This window comes from Zootoca vivipara, chromosome 15 (genome assembly GCF_965207765.1).
Source record: "Zootoca vivipara chromosome 15, rZooViv2.hap1.1, whole genome shotgun sequence".
Classification (NCBI taxonomy): Eukaryota; Metazoa; Chordata; class Lepidosauria; order Squamata; family Lacertidae; genus Zootoca; species Zootoca vivipara.
This window is the reverse complement of record NC_142598.1, coordinates 21,743,059-21,763,161: the sequence shown is the minus strand read 5'-3', so window position 1 is coordinate 21,763,161 and position 20,103 is coordinate 21,743,059. Positions and strand designations below refer to the sequence as shown.

The window sequence follows — 20,103 nt, the reverse complement described above, 5'->3', positions numbered from 1 at the left end:
GTACAACCACCCCAATTCTTTAAGCGGCCCTTGAAAGTAACAGCCTCGAGGCACGGGAGTGAACCAGGCAGCAGCCTTAGCAGTGCGTTAATAATTGCCACAGGATGGGATTTCTGCTCACAGAGTCTAGGTGGGGAAGAGATGATGAGGGTATTGTATCAAGGGCAGCGCATGTTCCGAAGCAACTGTCACTTAGGGGGAACAAGAGGAGGCAAGGAGGGCAGTGGGGAAGGTGTAATGAGCAGGTGCGGCATAAAGGACGTGTCGGAGCAATCTTGCCCTGAATCAATGTTGTGTGACCTTCCCAGATGGGGAGCACACGGAGAAGGGGGGGGGCAGGAGAGGATGTGAAAAGCCATAGGAGGTTAACAAGCTACAGGCAAGCGAGTTCCCCAGACAAAGAGGCACATGTCTTGTTAGAGGGAGGGCCAGTTTATTGCAGCGGCCGGTGCACACTAAAGGGAGCCAACCTCTGCACTAGAGTGTGTAAAGGGGTAAGCAGGTGTCCCTTTTGGAATAGCAAGCAACCCTCAGACAAAACCATTTACACCTTGCTAATTAGCAAGGCTTCATTCACAGCTCAATGCAAGAGAGGAGCCTAGTTGTCCAAGGACCAGCTCACACAATTGGCAGAATCAAGTGGCAAAGTCCTTTTTTTTTTAAAGGACTTTGCAGGATGGGAATCGTGCAATTGTGCATAGAATCCCACCCCCTCCCAATATTCTAGACACAGGAGCTGCTGGGAGTCAGCACTAAATGAAAATGAAACCTGTCGTTTAATCTGGGGGCTCGTCTTTAATAAGTGAATGTTTCAAACCACAAGCCTATTTCACACTGCTGAAAATTAAGTAGGCTTTTTTTAAAAAATGTCATTGGTACTATTGCTGACAGGGTGGATTTGATTTAAATCAAACTGATTTAAATCACGATTTAAATCACGATTTAAATCACTAGTCAGTAAGGCTTGATTTAAATCATAGTTGATTTAAATCATAAAGACTAATTCTTGCTGGTATAACTTTATTATGCAAGTAGATGAAGATTTTTAGAATAACAACTTTTCATATTAGTTTTTTTATCCCCAGTTTAATAGGTTAATCATTCATATTTGGACAACTTTACTGTTGTACTTAGGAAGGAGAAAAATAATCATTACCTTAATAATAACAATTTAAATAGATTTATTCAACTGAAACAATAACATTTCAGCAAATGTTATTTGCTTAAACAAACATCCATGTTTGTTAACTAATTTGGCTAAACAAAAACAAAATATATATATTTTAAGAAACTTAGACTGTCAGCCCAGCCTACACATGAAAAACTTAAATACTGTCCAAACAATCAGAAAAATATTGTTTCTATTCTATTCACTGAACTTCTTGAAACTTAGCACTGAAGGGGTTGCTTCTGTATTCATAAGTTTGTAGAACAATAGGATTAAGGTCTTTTTCTCAACTCTGTTCATGTTATAACATTTTTGCTGTGAAGAAGAGGCATGTGATCTCTGTTGAGTCAAATTCAGTTTTGAGAACTGCAAAAGTAAACCAAGCACCTGTGATAATATCTTGTGGGCAGAGAAACTGCCCAATAATCTTACAAAAACCTCTGGAAGAGGTGAATGGATTAATGGAATTTATTTACCCCCAAAATTAAACATATACAACCTTATACTACATAATTAAAAAAACTAATCTTTATTTCATGATGGAATAACCTTTGGATGGTAATATGTTTTCCTCAAAAAGCATTTTATTTAAAAAAATCCAATTTAAATCAAAAAAATCGATTTAAATCAAAAAAATCCGATTTAAATCAAAAAAATCCGATTTTTTTGATTTTTTAAAAAAATCATTGATTTTTATCCACCCTGATTGCTGATGACTTATTAATTGCTTTCTAAACCACTGTCTCAAGTTACCAGACCTCCAAGTGTCCCTATTTTCCAGGGAGAGTCCAAGATTTACAGTAGCCATCCCGGTTTCTGGTTTGATCCCAGAATGTCCCGCTTTTCCTTAGGACGTCCCTATTTTCATTGAAGAAATGTTGGAGGGTATGGAGTTATCCGACCCCCCAAGCCATCTGAAGTGCTTTCATTTTTAATTATGTTTTTATATAGGTTGGAAGCCGCCCAGAGTGGCTGGTGCAACCCAGTGAGATGGGCAGCGTATAATAAATTATTAATATATTTATTATTATTATCTGCCATTGGGGACTTCTTGGATCATTCTTTGTCTAGCTCCTCCCCTTTGACCTTACCGCCTTGGGTGACCCTGCTGGGAGTATGAGGCCCCCGACAACTTTGCTTACAGGGGTCATAGGAACATGCAAACCCACTCACCACGACAAGGTGATGATCCAGTGCGTGAGATGGGAAATTATAGGCTTGGTGCCTTAATTCTTAATATATATATGCTTGGTGGCTCAATTCTTACCTCTGAGGTTATAATAATAAGCGGTAAAACAACCACATATATATGATGCATGATAATTACTAGGAGTCAACATAGGTTTTTTATGAGGTACAAATTATGCCAAAGGCACCCAATTCCCCCTTTTGATGGTTGCAAAGTAACACCCAAAGCTTAGTAAATAACCCATCTCAGTAATTAAAGAGATTAGTAGATCATGCGTCTCTGGTCCAGTTCTCACATTACACCACCCACCCCACCCCCACGTGGCAATGGATGGAAACATTGCTGCATGACCTCAGCTCCATGTGGAGACCATCATCAGGGTGGTATATATGCAGAAATGCAAATTTTGAATTTGGTGCACATGATTCTGTTTCATGGACGGAGCAAGCTTCTAGACCCTATTAAAAGATATGCTTGATAGTAACTGGGCGAAGACCAGAGGAGAGGGCTTCAGTATGTGCACCTTGCCCTATGGTTAGCAGAAGCAGCGAACATAGACAGAGTTCAAATAGTAAAAATTACAAATGAATTACTCAGTGAGGAGAAGCTATATAACTCTGCATAATTTAATAGGGTCACAGAATTCAGTTTTTCCCCCTTTTGGCAAAGAATTCCCATTGTCTGGGTGCAGAATGTCATTACAGTAGTACCTCGACTTACAAATTTAATGCGTTCCGAACGCACATTCGTAAGTCGAAAAAATTCGTAAGTCGAATCCCATAGGAATGCATTGGGAGAAAAAATTCATAAGTCGAAGCAAACCTATCTAAAAATTCGTAAGTCGGAAAAATCCTATCTAAACCGCATCCAAGATGGCGGACGGAGCTCCGTTCATAAATAGAAACATTCGTAAGTAGAGTCATTCATAAGTCGAGGTACCTCTGTACTTTTAAAGCACAGACAATCCTGCCCCTAACATGCAAGAATCACCCACCATGAGGGTCATCCCATCACTTGGGAAGCTTGCATGGCAGTTCTGAAAGTTGGCAGACAGGGGTATGGCGCTTGGCAAAGTGATCCACACCGGAAGGGGCTCTCAAACATGAAGGTCATCGCATAGAGCCAATGACACATGGAAGCGCTTCTAGAACTTTCACAGAAATCTGTCCTGGATTCATGCCTGGTTCAGTTTCTCTCACTTTTGAACAGCAAGTAATGCTGTGATTCTATAAACCTCCCGTAAGTGCAGTAAAATTCCAACTGAGCTTAAGAAATTGGTGCACTGGACTGAACAATAAATCTGAATGGCTGACAGGTAACCAGTGAGTCAAGGCAAGGCAATTATACCAGGCACCTGGTGACCCATTCAAATATTTTTATCGTGATTTGAGTTAAATTGCACCCACTTTCATTCATAAAAAAGAAAGAAAAATGTCTCCATAGTTGCATGCAAGAGAGAGATTCCGTCACTGCAGCACCCCAGCCAAATACTACTCAGATCACACATGAAAGGAGTTAGTACGTGCAGCAGAATTTGCTTCTGGTTTCTGGCTCACGTGTCTAGATTGTGACCTGCAGATGTTGTTGGTTTATAACTTCCATCATCCCTGGGGCTGATGGGAGCTGGAGTCCAAAACTTCTGGAAGGCACCAGGATGGCTAACCCTGGTGTACAGAAAAGACAGTTTCTCCTCCCCTACTGTACACAAGCTTGAGGGGGGCTTACCAGAATGACCTGGGGATAGAGGCACTGTGAGAAATAGGATGCTAAAGGTAAAGGTGAAGGGACCACTGACCATTAGGTCCAGTCACAGACGACTCTGGGGTTGCAGTGCTCATCTCGCTTTATTGGCCGAGGGACCTAGCGTACAGCTTCCGGGTCATGTGGCCAGCATGACAATGCCGCTTCTGGCGAACCATAGCACACACAGAAACGCCGTTTACCTTCCCACCGGAGCGGTACCTATTTATCTACTTGCACTTTGATGTGCTTTCAAACTGCTAGGTTGGCAGGAGCAGGGACCGAGAAACGGGAGCTCACCCCATCACGGGGATTCGAACCACCAACTTTCCGATCGACAAGCCCTAGGCTCAGTGGTTTAACCCACAGCGCCACCCGCGTCCCAATAGGATGCTAGACCACTATTGTTATTATTATTATTAAACTTTGTACACCACCCTATACCCACCAGTCTCAAGGTGGTTCACAACATAAATTCACATTGTAAAAACAAAATACATAAAAATAAAAACAACAACCAAACAATCCCCCTCTAACCAACACATTTTAAAATGGCATTAGATGTCAGTCAGCCAAAAGGCTGATTGAACAGGAACGTTTTTGCCTTGCGCCTAAAAATATATAATGAAGGCGCCAGGCAAACCTCCCTGGAGAGAGCATTTCACAAACGGGGAGCCACTGCAGTTTTAAATAAATAAAATAAGAATAAATAATTTATACCCTACCCATCTGGCTGGGTTTCCCCAGCTACTCCGGGCGGCCCCCAACAGAACATTAAAAACACGATAAAAGATCAAACATTAAAAACTCCCCTAAACAGGGAAGCGATAAAGCAAAACTTAATAAAGATGTTTTACAGATGGCATTTAACACCAACCAAAATATGCCAAATGCATAAAACAAAATCAACCTGTGTTGGAGGTGTAACCAAGTAGAGGGGATGCTTCTACATATGTGGTGGACATGCGATAAAATCATAGGCTTCTTGGATATGGTATATGAGGAGTTAAAGAAAATGTTCAAACAAAATTTTAAGAAGAAAACAGAATCATTTTTTTGGGGAATATTAGATACGAATATTCCTTTACGCCACAGGAGCCACGAGAACATTAATTGCCAAAAACTGGAAAAAAGAATTAATACTGACGAAAACAGAATGGCAAGACAAATTATTTGATTATATTGAATTGACTAGATTAACAGAGGATATTAGGGGTCAGTCCAAGCAAAAACTTCAAAAAGAATGGGAAAAATACAGAGAGTATCTTAAAAACCAGTGCCCTCAAACTAATACTTGGACTTGTTTCAATTAACATCTGCAAAATGAATTATGGGATAAATAAGATGGAAACAGTTTACCAAAAATGAAAACAGAACCGTGCTGAGGATGAGGGAAGACAATGGGAAGAGGAAAAAAAGAACTGAAATATGGTGTGTGTGTGTGTGTGTAAATGTAGGCATTGCATGCGTAGATGTCCCAGCCTTTCTCCGTAACTGCTGAACCATAACGTAACAAATTTGGTCACAGCGTTCCATCAGGGAGGGATCTGGCATTTTAAAAAATCCACCTTTCACACCTAAAATATTGATTAAACACAAAAAAGTGGCGCCCAAATTAGACGTCACCACCAGAAGCTCTGAAGACTCCAGCGGCATCCAATAGAAAGGCAGATCATCTGCACGCTGCCGCATCCAAAGCTGCGCCACCAGATGACATCACAAAATTCCACAGCAACAAACTGAAAAAGTCCTTTGGCAGCAACAAGGCCCAGCTTTTTCAATAGGCTGCAGCATTGCCAAGCAGTGAAAACTGAGTAGGCCACACCATTCAGTAGGCCACAGGCAAAAAAAACAGAATAGGGCCTTTCACACCGGGGGGGCACGGGGGTGAGGCACAACAAAGGGAGGGGGAAAACACATAGCCATGCGGGGGGGGGACCCTGAGTCAGCCAAAGCAGTGGGGGGTGGGTTGGGACAGGGAAAACTGAGTAGGCCGCAGCATTGCCCAGCAGAGAAACTTGAGTAGGCCTCACCATTGCCCAGTAGGCCACAGGCAAAAACAAACAGAATATGGGGCTTTCACAATGGGGGGGGTCACAGGGATGAGGCACAACAAAGGGAGGGGGAAAACACATAGCCATGCGGGGGGGGACCTTGAGTCAGCCAAAGCAGTGGGGGGTGGGTTGGGACAGGGAAAACTGAGTAGGCCGCAACATTGCCCAGTAGGCAAAAACAAACAGAATATGGGCCTTTCACATGGTGGGGAAATCACAGGGATGAGGCACAACAAAGGGAGGGGGGAAACCCCATTGCCATGGGGAGGGGAGGTAGGACCCTGAGTCAGGCAATGCAGTGGGGGGGTGGGGACATTTTCAGGAACACGTGTGGGTGGGGGAGTCTTATTTTTGAAACTTACAGTAGGGGAGTCAGGGTTGGGACAGGGCAGGTGAGGGGACTCTGAAGGGAGACTCTGAAAGTGCATTTAACAGGGAAAGGTCAACTTAGCACAAAAACTCACAGCAACGCGTGATGGGGCCAGCTAGTGTGTGTGTGTGTGTGTGTGTGTGTGTGTGTGTGTGTGTGTATAGTTCACTGTTTTATACAAGTTTCTGTACATTATTCTAATATTTTTTGTATTTGTATTTTTTAGTTTTTTAGTTTTTGTTTCTTTTTATTTATGTATAAATGTGTGTGTTTTTGTTGCAAAATTCAATAAAAAATTTTTTTAAAAAAACTTCCCTAAACAGGGCTGATTTCAGACGTCTTCTAAAAGTCAGGTAGTTGTTTATTTCCTTGACATCTGATGGGAGGGCGTTCCCCAAGGCAGGAGCCACTACCGAGAAGGCCCTCTGCCTGGTTCCCTATAACCTCACTTCTTGCATTGAGGGAACCACCAGAAGGCCCTTGGAGCTGAACGATGGGTGTGGAGACGCTCCTTCAGGTATGCAGGGCCAAGGCCATTTAGGGCTTTAAAGGTCAACACCAACACTTTGAATTGTGCTCGGAAGCGTACTGTTCTCATGTTGTCCCCCTCTGGATTCTCTTTTGATGGAGATACTCGAAGATGGTCTCACAGTCGGGGTAGTTTCATATGGAAAGAGGCGGTCCTTGTGGTATTGCAATCCTGAGCCATTTAAGGATTTATAGGTCAATGCCAGCACTTTGAATTGGGCCCAGAAACTAATTGGTAGCCAGCGCAGTCCCACCAGAGTTGATGCCATATGCTTAAATCGTCTTGCACCATTGAGCAACCTGGCCGCTGACTTCTGCACTAGCTGAAGTTTCTGAACTGTCTAAAGACTAAATAAATTCTTGATCTCTTCCAGCCAGGCTCTTTTTGATGGGCTTAACCTACTCATACCTTAGTAATAAACTTAAGCAAAAGCATTAGAAAAAAGTGAGGCACAGTACCCTAGCTAGGCTCTAGTAATGAGGAAAGGGTTACACTGGTTTGCATGCAGGAAACTGAATTACGGTTCCACTGCAAAGAAGCAGTTAATCCTCCTGCCACACACGATAGCAGAAGCCCTGAATGGAAGACGCAGGGAGTGACAACATCGCTCCAACTTGGCAGCAAGACTGAGCTCAGCTGGAGTACTATGTCTGGCAGAGGGCCGTGATTTAAGGAGCACTGTTAAATACAACTCAGTGCAAGAGAAAGATCTAATCCATATGGCACAATCCTTACAAGGAAGTTCTCTTGCACAAGGCCCACTGGAATGGAGGTGCGCAAGCACACAGGAATGCTCTTGCACAACTCCTGTTCACTGTTTCTTGTACAAGTCTTGTTCCCCTTACCCACTGGACTGCATCCCTCTTAATTATTGGGAGACAAGTTCTGTTCCGTTAAAAGGAAGCTTGCACAAGAAAACGTTCAGGTGAGTTGCGCTCCCCAGGGTCATGCAGGGAAGAGCAAGTGCCACTTGGCTTTCCCAGCTCAGGTGCCAAAAAATATTGTGCTGTCACTTGCTGGTGTGCTTGGATCCTCATACAAGCATAAGAACAGCCTGTTGGATTAGACCAATAGCCTATCAAGTCCAGCATCCTGTCACCAACCAGATGGCTGTGGGAAACCCACAAATATCATTCAAGCACAAGAGCACTCTCCCCTCTTGTGGTTTCCAGCAACGGGTATTCAGAAGCATTGCTGCCTCCAACTGTGGAGGCAGAAGATTAGCCATCATGGCTATGTGGAGGCAGAACACAGCCATTGATAACCCTCTCCATCAGCAGTGTTTGAAATTAGCCGGGCGCCAGGTGCATTTTGGCTACTGACCACTTTTGACCAAGTAAAGATGTCTGGGTACCAGGATGGAGGTGCATGCCTGCAGTTCACTGGCTCTGGACTGTTTTCACACACTAATACCCCATCCTGTAGAAGTCTATCAGTTATATTTCATCTGCACCATCAGAATGGATTTCAGGAGCCAAAATGCTTTTTCTGTGCGGTCTGAGCAGGAGCAGTCACCATTAAGAAAAAGAGGTTGGAATAGGCCAATATATATGTGGACTGTCCCTAGATAAGGTGGCTGTTCTTTAAGTTCTCAAAGCTCTTAACCTAGCTCAAGGTTGTCATCTGAACTAACCAGATGTTTATCTGAGAATCAATCAGTACATCATTTGAAAAATAAGACTTTAGAGCTGTCTTGCCCCAAAATGGCAACTGTACATTCCGTTTTGGCGACTAGAACCTTGGTTTAAAGAGCCATTTGGTGCCTAGCTTATATAACTGGGTTTCTAACACTGCCTCCATAAATTTGCCTAATCTATCTTTTAAAGCTATCTAGGTTGGTGGCCATCACTGTCTCCTAAGGGAGGGAGTTCCATAGTGGTAGTAGATATTTTTAAAGATACAAAAAATTGAGCTACCGTAATTCCGACAAGGGAGAGAGGGAAAACAAGAAATAAAAACTGATATTATGGAAACCAAAGCATTTTTTTTTGAAGGGGAGAAAATTAAGAGAGCGTATGTGAGGCATTTTCAAATATCTAAAAAGCTGCCCAAAAAAACCCCAAGGCCCACTAATGGAAGGACAAGAAGAAACTTGTTTCAAGTTGTAGTCCCTCAGATTATAGCTGGGCAACAGGAAGAAAAACTACCTTTAACAACTGGGCAATTGACCAAGAAAGTTGCCCAGTTGTGTCTGCCTCGGTTTGATGGGAGGAATTTTCGTAAGAGACACGAAGAACATCTACCTAAAGGGACTGTTTTAAGTCAATAGTCAGCCAAATTAGATTAATCTCGACAATGCATTCCAACTCTTGCAAATTCCCCAATTCTATGCACTAAAATCCAAAGACATGGGGATTTTGCAGATGGAACAGTACAGCTAAGCCTCTGAATGGCTGTCTTGCACAGAGGAGAGATGAGGAATGGAGCAGGGCATGTAATTGTATGTTCTGCACTACCGCATTTCAGGCTGCAATCTTACGCACACAGGCCTAGTTCACACAAACAGATTAGGTTGTTAAGCGGTTCCCAGACTGTATAAATTATGCAAATTCAAAGAGTTGAAAATGGAGAGAGAGAGAGAGAGAGAGAGAGAGAGAGAGAGAGAGAGAGAGAGAGAGAGAGAGGCATCGCTTCCCACGCTGTACATATAATTTATTTTGTCCCCCCATTTCCTTTGACTCAAACAGACTTTGCAGGGTTCTGAAACAATACTAAAACCCATTTCCTGCAGCTGAAAGCGGGATATGCCTATATGCAACACAAGGCATAATCTCTCTTCAAACCACCTTCTACTCTCCAGATTATTATTATACCTTGTCTACCTGGTGTTATACCCGGCGCTTCCTGCAAAAAGCTCAAAGCAGCTGACATATGGTTCCGAGAGTCTTCCACAGACAGGTCCAGACCCTCTAAGCTTCAGCAGTAGACAAGGAGAACTGTTCAAAGCTGGAGCACAGCATATCTCTCACTACGAGGAACAACAATGCTCTGGAATAAGTACTGTATTTTGCAATCTGCAATCCCAACACTGAGAACTGCGTGCCGAGACCAGACAAAGGATGTGAAGGCTTTATTTCTTCCAATTCCCAGCTGAGTGGTGAGAGGAGGACTCCAACAGCCCCCAAGGTCCTGACCCAAAAAAAGCATAGTAGGAAATCCAACTTTACCTTGGACTAACAAGTCCACATCTGTGTAGATTCCACTGAATTGGAAAAACCGTAGCGAAAGGAAAATTAAACCCTTCCTTGCCCAGAGCCCCACATACTTAGGGAAACGTCCTGGACCAGCCCAGCCAAGGGGAGCAGATTAGCAGCAACTGAAGAGAGCTTTTGACAAGTTTCATGTTTTGACTCGTGTTTCTAGAGGGGTTGTTCTTTCTGTCAGGCTGGGCAAAACTGCCAAAGCAAAAAGGGAAGGGGGAATTCCAGCAAGCTGCGGTTGCAAGTAACCCAGTTTCCTATATCCATTTGCTTTCTCTCTGTGTGTGTGTGTGTGTCAGAAGAAGGGGGATTGCAAGGAAAAGCAGTAATGATGGGGGCGTGGGGGGGGCTGGACAGAGAGAATAGTCTCCTTTTCACAATACAGGTGCGCTTGTGGGTGGCCTGAATGCAAGCTAGGAACAACCCCAGTGCATGTGCAAATGTCCTTCCTCTCCAAGAGTTTAAGGGTAATTGCATCTCAATTTATTAGTAATTCTTTTTAAAGTGTGCAGCCTTACATTTCCTATGGAGAGCCAAGGCGAGGTGGCAGACTTGTCGCAAACCCTCCCATTCTCCTGCAGCCCTTAATGTACAAAGGGCAGCCTGCGAAGAGCCTTCCTTACGGGTACCTCTAAGCCTCCACTGCTTTCCCAGTTCCTTCCCAAGGCCCTTCTGTAGGGGAAACTAAATCTTCTGCCTTGCACACAAAGGAATATGCACGTTTAAACTATTCAATATTTATCCAAGAGGATGCAATTTCCACTCCACTTGCAGATTTACTGTGGTTTGGTTTGGGGGGGGGCTGGGGGGGGAAGCAAGGCATGGCTCAACAGATGCTCTTCATAAAGCTTTCTAGCTACAGAAATGCACCCGGCAACAATAAGCAAACCCAGCAGAAAAAAAGGGTTGCTGCCTCTGTGTTGTGTGTGTGAAGCAGCCACTAGTAGCCGGCTGTGCAGCGGTTTGAAATCATGACCTGATTTTTCAATTATGCCTCCACTCCCCCTTTATCCATCTGACACAAGAAAGGGGGGAGATCTGCAGGAAGGGAAGGGAAGGGGGGCAGGACACCAGCGGTGGGCCCAAGCCCTAGTGACACACTTCCAGTTTCTCTAAGACAGGGAAACCCAGCAGTTTGCCATGCACCTCTGCCCAGGAAAAAAAAAGGACCAACCTGGCTGGCGCTCTCACAACGAGGATGCATTGAGTTGTGATGCTGATAAGATCCGGTTGCTTTCCTCTTCTTTCTTTCTTTTTGCAGTTCCAAGACCGATGTAGTTATTTGTTTGTTTCCCCCGGGATGGGCTCCATGTCTATTCAGCGCTGCCTTCGCACAGATGCTCCTCGAGCAGCAAGCATACCAGCCCGGGCAGCCTGTTGTCTGCGCTCCAGAAGCAGACAGACCTTGGGGAGAGTTTGCATAGCCCCCCTTCCTCGCCGGGCCTTTCCCTCTCTTCCCGGGAAGGTCTTCTCTTCTCCTTCCGCCTCCTTCTCGGGATCTTTCGCCGGGGATCTTGCAGCTACTATCTTTTTTTTTTTTAACTAAGAGATCTCCTCCTTGCAAAAGCAGGTCTCTTGTGCGCTTCTTCTTGGGACTTCTCGCGCTCGCGCGCTCCCCTTGCAAAAAAAAAAAAGGCCCTCGCGCAAGGGAAAGGGGGGGGCTCGCTTCTCCTCTGCAGCCTGTCTTGTGGGGGGAGCTGCAGGCTCCGTGTTTGATCGCCGCCTCCCCCCTCCCCAGCGCCCGACTCCACGCAGACAACGGCGAGGGCAGCTGCTGTATTTCCCCCTCGCTTTGCACCGGCTCCGGCGGCCCCAAGCAGAGCAGCCGCGCGTACGGGAGGCGGAGCTGCACGCCGAGGCCCTGCCTTCCCCCGCTCCCCGCCAGCAGTGGGCTTAGGGGGTACTCCAGAGATCATCCAGCCCACCCCTCCCGCACTGGAGAAAAACGCTCCTTGCGCGGAAGCTCGCCAATGCTGCATTTCGAGAAAGGGAGGGAGGGAGAGGGAGAGGTGTGCTGGGGCTTAAATCTGCCCGGGAGAAAAGGATTACAACATGCTGCACTTTAGCCCGGCATCGAAACGCTTTTTCTCTCTCTCTCTCAGCCACGATACATTCCTTGTCTGCAATGCAGCCAAGGGATAGTCCTGGTCTGCCTTACAGAGGCTCTGCAGATAGGAAAAGCTTAGAACATCTGTACACTGATTTAATAGTTTGGTGGGGAGGCAAAATACCTTCTGCCCATGCCCAGAGACAATCTCTTTAGTGGTAAAGCTTTCAGACATTAAAAAAAAAAACTGCTAGGGGATTCCTCACGTGCCTTTAACCCAAGTTAGCTGTGTTGTATATTGAATGTTGACATATTACCACAACCTTAGTAAAGTTTCCAGATTTGAAATACTAGAGAGGAAGAGGAAGATAACCTTGCAAATTAATTTAAAAGCTGCCATGGGGCATAGCGGGGGGGGGGGCAGAGAGCAATTGCCCCTCCCCAAATCAAGTAAATAAATAAAAATACTTAACTAAAAGTGGAAATTGTAGTAAGATTTTGACAGGTTTTCTGAGCACTTTGGGTTAAAAGAAAGTAATTTAATACAACTGTTGTTGAGTTGAGACATTTCGTTCGGAATCTGCTAGACTGAGCCAGACAGAGGATGATGAAAGGTGTGTGCCCTTCCCCCCACCCATAAATCCTGGCTACCTGCTCCCCCCCCCCCAAAACAACATAAATCCTGGCTATGCCCATGAAGCTGCCATTTCTTTCTGGAAGAAAAGCAGCCATTAATATTTTGCCGTTTATTCCATAATTCTGAAACACACCAGAAGCAAAATCGCCTGAAAATATGAAAATTTGCAACTAATTCAATTTGCATAGCTAAAGCGTCAGTGGATTGATCTATGGATTAAACCTCGTGTTAGGGAGAAGGGATTGTGTGTGTTTCTTCCTTTTCCGAGCCGTGATCAGATACCTCAAGCATACCTTTATGCACCACTGCAGAAGTTTTGCCTAAAAGGCAAGTAAAAACAGACCAGGCTCCTGAACCATTAAATATCTGCGTAGTAGTGGCAATTCCAGCATTTGCATGATGACAAGGTGTACTTGCTGAAATTATATCTTCTGCACTGCTAACTGTGGTGAAGGAGCCTTGTCCTCTTTTGCACCTGGCAACCCTACTGATATTCCTCACTCAAGAAAATCAAAACTGCAACTTCATTAAAAAGGTACTTTTCCATACAGCTTAGAAACCAAATACTTTTTTTTCATTTTCAAACCACAAATCAGCACGTTGCCCGGTGTATCAAACAAAGATAGTTAAAACTTTTATCAGAATATGTCAACTGAAGAGTCTCATGTGCTATACTTGCTAGATCCTGTTCGGAAAAACCAAAAATGGGAAGGGAGAGTTGACATTCTGCTTGCCAGTGCACAAAAGACAAACATACATAAGGAAATGTGCAAAGGAAGAAAACAGCTGGCCGAAGAGTTGCAGAGGGGAAAAAACATGGAGGGAAATTTAAATCACACATTCACCCTAGGGCAGCTCTGCTCCAAATTACCACCACCTCTACCAGCCAAGAGATTTGTCCTCAAGTCTAACAAAAGCAGCCATATGGATTTTGTTATATGCGTTTTAAGTACACACAGAGAGTATGCTCCAGGATTAGCTACCAATTCGTTCTACTGCAGCAAGGTGTACACATAGTGAGAAAACAGGCAGATGGGGGGGGGGGGCTTGACAACCTGGGAAGGCAAACTTTTTCAGCAGGGGGCCGGTCCACTGTCCCTCAGACCTTGTGGGGGGCCAGACTATATTGTGAAGGGGGGGGGAGGAACGAATTCCTATGCCCCACAAATAACCCAGAGATGCATTTTAAATGAAAGGACACATTCTACTCATATAAAAACATGCTGATTCCCGGACCGTCCGTGGGCCGGATTTAGAAGGCGATTGGGCCGCATGTGGCACCCGGGCCTTAGTTTGGGGGACCCCTGATCTAGCAGAAGGAAAACTCTAATCCTAAACCTCTGCTGCTGCCTTGTGGGGTTTCTTCGGGAGAAGGAACGGCCAAGGAGTAAACCCTATACAAATCCAGATGAGTCCCTAAGATGGTCGGATGGCGCTTTGTACGCCTCCTTCTGGCACTCCTGAAGCCCAGCTGCTGCCAAATCTGTTTTTCTGCTTTCCTTTGTACCACGTCAGCAAGGCCAGGAGGGAGGTCTTGTCATCTGGGGAGCCCAGGACCTCCATACACAGTGCCAAGGCTTGCACCCTGTTGGTCACTTCAGTGCTGCTCAGTGGTTTGAGTTCGCCCTCAGAGGCACACTCCATTGCCTCTCGAGACGGGCGGATGCCAACAGCTTATTAAATAGGGACTGCAAGGAGGATGTTGCATAAGGGGTGCCCAACAATGGAACGAGGAAGCTAGAGAGGCAGTAATGGCCAATGGGTGTCGCACAGCAGCTACAGTCAGCAATTTTATTTTTATACACTCCAGCTTTCCTCACTGCCTCTTCTCCCATTTATTCCTCACAACAAAAGGAGAGGAAGTGATTAGGCCAAGCCCACCCCCGTGAGCTCACAAGGGGTTGCAGCTAGAGGGGGATAGGCGATCTTCAGCCCTCAACCTAACACTGTGCACACCTTTAAAGCACATTTGTCACGGATTTTGCTACCTCAGATAAGATACCTCAGATAAGATACCTCAGATAATACAATTTCCAGGAGCTGCTAACAAACTACAGTGCCCAGAATTCTTTGAGGGAGCAAACTCCGTGACAAATGTGCTTTAGAAGTATAGCCACACAGGTGGCAATGGGGGGGGGGGGCTGAAAAGGAAAGGGTGGCAGAAAGGGGGAAAGGGGGTGCAACCTTTTGGCTCTGGTCTCACCCACCTCCGGCTTCCACCCCCACCCATCAATGGCATGCAGCCTCTGACAGATTAGACCTGAGGGAATACGGGGTGGGGGTGGGGGTGGGGGAGAGATCATTCCCTTGCAAGAAAGCCCACAGACCTGACCATGGCATTGAGTCAGAAATATGGTGCTCACTGCCTCTGCACTGCAACTCAGTAAAGCCACCCCAAAGCAACTCCTTGTTCTCAAGGCAATAGAGGGTATTCTAGTCTAGTCTAGTCCAGGGCACCTTCAAGATTCCAATGCACCATACAAAAGTATACAGTGGTACCTCGGGTTGTGGACCTGATCTGTTCCGGGGTGCCGTTTGCACCCCAAAAAGTCCACAACCCGAGCGAAAGCGTGATAGGGCACTTCTGCACATGTGCTTCCGGGTCCGCAACCCGGAAAAACACAACCCGCAGCGGATGCAACCTGGGGACTGTAAAAGCAATTCCTATAGCATTAAATTAAAATATATTTAAACAACAACAACATATAGAGCAGGCTAAAACTAAAGCAGCGTTTCTCAACCGCTGTTCCGCGGCACACTAGTGTGCCGCGAGATGCTGGCTGGTGTGCCGCGACGTGCGGCGACGAGAAGGGCGATTTGCATTGTCACGTGCCTGTGAAAGGAAGCCGGCCGGGTCACGACGCGGGGCGAGCGCAGCTCTCAACAGCCACCACCACGGGAGGGTGGTTTTAAACAAACTTAAAGAAGCTGGCTGGATGAGCTCAACCTGAAACTTGCTGAGCAAAGGATTGTGCTGGCAGAGAAATCAGCGGCTTGTGAAGCCTTATTACAGGAGATTGCAACCAACACAGCAATTGGCAAGTGTTTCTTACAGTCATAATTATGTAGTCAATATAGGCCGGCACAGAGTTAATTTTTTTTAACTTTTTTAATGGTGGTGTGCCTCGTGATTTTTTTCATGGAACAAGTGTGCCTTGGCCCAAAAAAGGTTGAGAAACACTGAACTAAAGGATTAAAAAGAGCTCTGGCTAAGTAGTATGTGGTTAGAATGTTAGACTAGTACAAATTCCTACGCAGCACAAAGTTCATTGGGTGAACTTGAACAAGCCATTATCTCTCAGCCTAGGCTACCTTGCGGGATTGCAAGCAATGCGATCTTTCTAGAGGTGCTGGAACTCACCATGAACATCTCCCTTGTTCTCTTATAATGGTAATGGCACCCACCAGAGCGGTGCTGGAACTGAGCGCTGGCGAGTTCCAGCTGAAATAAAGTCCTGGTTGTTAGGACGATAAAATGGGGAGGTGGATAACCATTTTTTCAATCCTTCAAGGAAAGGTGGGATATAAATATAATGAGAAATAAACAATGCCAGTGCAAACGTAAGTGTCTTAAACCGGCACCAAAAAGAGTGTGATGTGCAGTATTGTAGACATATCCAGATCCCAGTGCCACAAGCAGAATTTAAGGGGGGAAGTCTATATAGGCCAGGAAGATGTATATTTAAAAAGAGTAAAGGTGAATCTTCAAGTCAGTTCAGCTAATTTTGTTCCCACCAGCTCCAATTGGACAAGGCTGCTTTAAAATCTACGTAAGTATACAAAGAGCACTTGTTTTCCGGATCTGGTAGACGTTCATTGAAATTAAGAGTCAAATCCCAGTACTGTATTTCTTTGATAAGCCCTCAGACTGAAGCTTGCAAGCTCCTGCGCTTCTGGGAGAACCACGCCAAGCACCGACTCAGATTAATTTGTGTCTTTTGCAATTGGTTGTTTTGACATTCACAGAACAGAGGCCAAAGTAGCACAGCATGGCAGAAGGTATAGCTGGTAAATAAGGGAGGGTGGCAGAGAAAATGTGACATTGATTGTCTAAGAGAAATATGTTGACAGTCCCCTTTCGATCCCGGTGCATGAAACTCCTCCAGAGTAATCAACGTTTGGTATTAGATAGTGAGAATTTTGCTTTACAATATTCTGTTTCAAAAGGACCAGTGGAAAATACAAATAGCAACTTCGCACGATTATTAACATGGGATACAATCCACCAAGACCTTCTTTTGCACGAGCTGCTCTGCCATCAAAAGGAGCTGCCCAATAGTTTGTGCTGCTATCAACAAGCAGAAGCAACATTTGGGGTGAACTTGGCCGCTGGCTGATGTGTGTCCCATGTAAGGTTTTCCAAATAAGGGTCCAATTCATCTAGTGCTTTAGGTATATTTCAGAGTTAAGATACAACTTGCAAAACAGTTCTGCTACTACAATACAAGGCTGAATCTACACAGATATATAAAAAAGACAACACTGTGAAAATGCTTTTTTAAAAAAAAAAGTTTTGAAATATATATGGATTTTGCCATTAGCTCATCAGCACCATCTAGTGCCTCATTTGTACAATGCACTTAAAATGTTATATTTGCAGCTATATAGCTATATAGGGACCCAGGTGGCGCTGTGGTTAAACCACTGAGCCTAGGGCTTGCTGATCAGAAGGTCGGCGGTTCGAATCCCTGTGACGGGGTGAGCTCCCGTTGCTTGGTCCCAGCTCCTGCCAACCTAGCAGTTCGAAAGCACGTCAAAATGCAAGTAGATAAATAGGAACCGCTACAGCGGGAAGGTAAACAGCGTTTCCATGTGCTGCTCTGGTTTGCCAGAAGCGGCTTTGTCATGCTGGCCACATGACCTGGAAGCTATACGCCGGCTCCCTCGGCCAATAATGCGAGATGAGCGCGCAACCCCAGAGTCGGTCACGACTGGACCTAATGGTCAGGGGTCCCTTTACCTTTACCTTTAGCTGAGTCCCAGGTCTGCATCTCTACACACTAATGGACCCACCCTGAGAACCAAGCTGTACATGCAGAAACATCAATTGCTCCTACCGTTCTTGGACTGTGCCGTGTCCCTTCCAATAGAGAATTATATCTGAACAATCCATAAACATCAAGCTCTTTGGACTAACGAAAAAGCTAACATATCTGGGGAAAGGGTTGTGGCCAGCTGCCTCTCAGTTGTGCTAGTTTTCAACACACGGGGAAGTTTTCTTCCAAACATGGGCAAGCATTCGGACCTTGCGAAGCCGAGCAATCCCAGGTGAACTGTATCACCTTTTCTATCTGAAAGTCTAGCTCCATTACCAGAGAGAGTGAGGACCAGATGTGCTAGCTGGAGAACTTCACTTCAGAGGACTGCCTTCCACACCGGACCAAGATGCTGATCATATGTGAGGGAGCTTTGTTTTTGTATTTAAATGGGTGGACAAGTTTGGTGTAGAGGTCTCTGTAGCACTTCATGTATTATTACAGAGGAGGAAAGGAGTGGAAGAAACATGCATTTCTGCAATGGGTTAACACACTCTAAATATTTATTTGGGATCTGTGACTAGCTGAAGCTTCTGGGCATGGTTTTTATTGAGTGCAAATACTGTGATTGACCCACAGTGCAAAGGCAGGGACCTGTCTTTTTTGTAACATGTAAAGCATTTGTCAGGCGTTTTCACACCCAAAGCAAGAAGGCAGAGTGATCAGTCCCAACACATTTTAAACAAAAGCAAATGTAATAAAATGGAGGCCGGAAGCAACAGTTTGAAGCAACTGTTTCATGTCACTTGATATTAATGCCAGCTCTGGAACAGGCACGCGCATATGCCACTTAGAGATTTTTAAATATTAAGTTATTTTTCTAGCAAAAAAGAAGTGCTGAAACTCACTGTGAACACCTCCCTCATTCTTTTATCATGGCGATGGCGTCCACCTGAGTTCCGGCGAGTTCTGGCTGAAGAAAAAAAGCCTTGAATTTAGAAATGTTTTTGAATAAATTAACAAAATAACATGTTGCCGGTTTAACAGCTGCCTCCACAACCCGGCGTAGGTCTTAACACTAGCTGCAGGTAGCACAGCTTGTAAAAATCCTCACAAAGCCCTTAATATCTCCATCTCTCTGTCATTGTCTTTCTCATTCACAAACACACACATACAAATCTGCCTCTTCTTCCCTGATAGGAAGAAAGCTGCACACCTGCTCACATCCCCCTCTCACTATCCTGCATTTCACATTTCCTACTCCCCATGAGACTTTGGCAGGGCATTTCAAGTTATGCATACAAAAGAAGATGCTATATAATCGCAAGAATACATTTTTCTATGCGGTGGGGGGTCTGTAAGTTTCCACAGAACTGAATGTAAACTAGGGGGGGCATCTGCCAACTCTTTTACTACCCCCAATTTTAACTTAAACAACCACCTCAGGTTCAATATCAGTTTGACTACGATAAGAGAGGATATCCATCTTCAAATATCTCAAGGGCTGTAACATGGAAGAGGGAACAAGCTCGTTTTCTCCTACTCTGGAGAGTAGGGCTCGAACCCACAGCTTCAAGTTACAAGAAAGGAGATTCCGACTAAGCATCAGGTGGGCCCTCCTTCCTTTTAAGCAAAGGTTGGATGGCCATCTGTCATGGATGCTTTAGTTGAGATTCCCACATTGCAGGGGGTGGGACTAGATGACCCTCGGGTCCCTTCCAACTCTACAATTCCATGATTCTAGCAAATACTTTGAAGCTGGAGACCAGGCTGTACCCCCTTGACCTGTCCTCCAAATGGCCACGTTCCATACACTAGCCAATCAAACCCCACCCGACTCTGCCCAGTTCTGGCACACACCCCTCTGGCATTTTGGTTAAACCCTTGGTTGGCAACCCTAACGTAAGCAGTGCAGATTCCAAAGGTTTCCGCAGCAGCCCCAGACACTTAATCCCCCCCTCGGTGGGGTTTCCAGCCACAGCCATTTATACTATAAACTCCCTGCACACCGCCCTCGCGGCTGGATAGCCTGACAAATATTAAACAGGGTCTGATTCTGACAGCTGCTTCACACAAAAGGAACCGGGCGAGTTCTTTGTAATTAAAAAAAAAATAGAGCTGTAGGCATTCAGGCCTTCTCAGGATCAGTGCTTTGATTCAATATGTGTAGTAAATTTCTTCACGTCTCATTCC

General features: G+C 45.1%; 1 protein-coding gene across 3 annotated transcripts in view; it reads right to left on the bottom strand.

Moving 5' to 3' along the window:
• The window catches only part of LOC118075359 (ephrin type-B receptor 5), a 149,267-nt gene extending 130,426 nt beyond the window's left edge, over window positions 1-18,841 (bottom strand). The window contains exon 1 of one of the 3 annotated variants that reach the window (XM_060268951.2): window positions 18,819-18,841. The gene's annotated coding sequence lies outside the window, so the exon portion shown is untranslated. Of the gene's footprint in view, window positions 1-11,424; window positions 12,047-18,818 lie in introns of those variants that run through there. The other 2 variants (XM_035097274.3, XM_035097271.3) reach the window with 2 other exon arrangements.
• Between the last annotated feature and the right edge of the window lie 1,262 nt (window positions 18,842-20,103).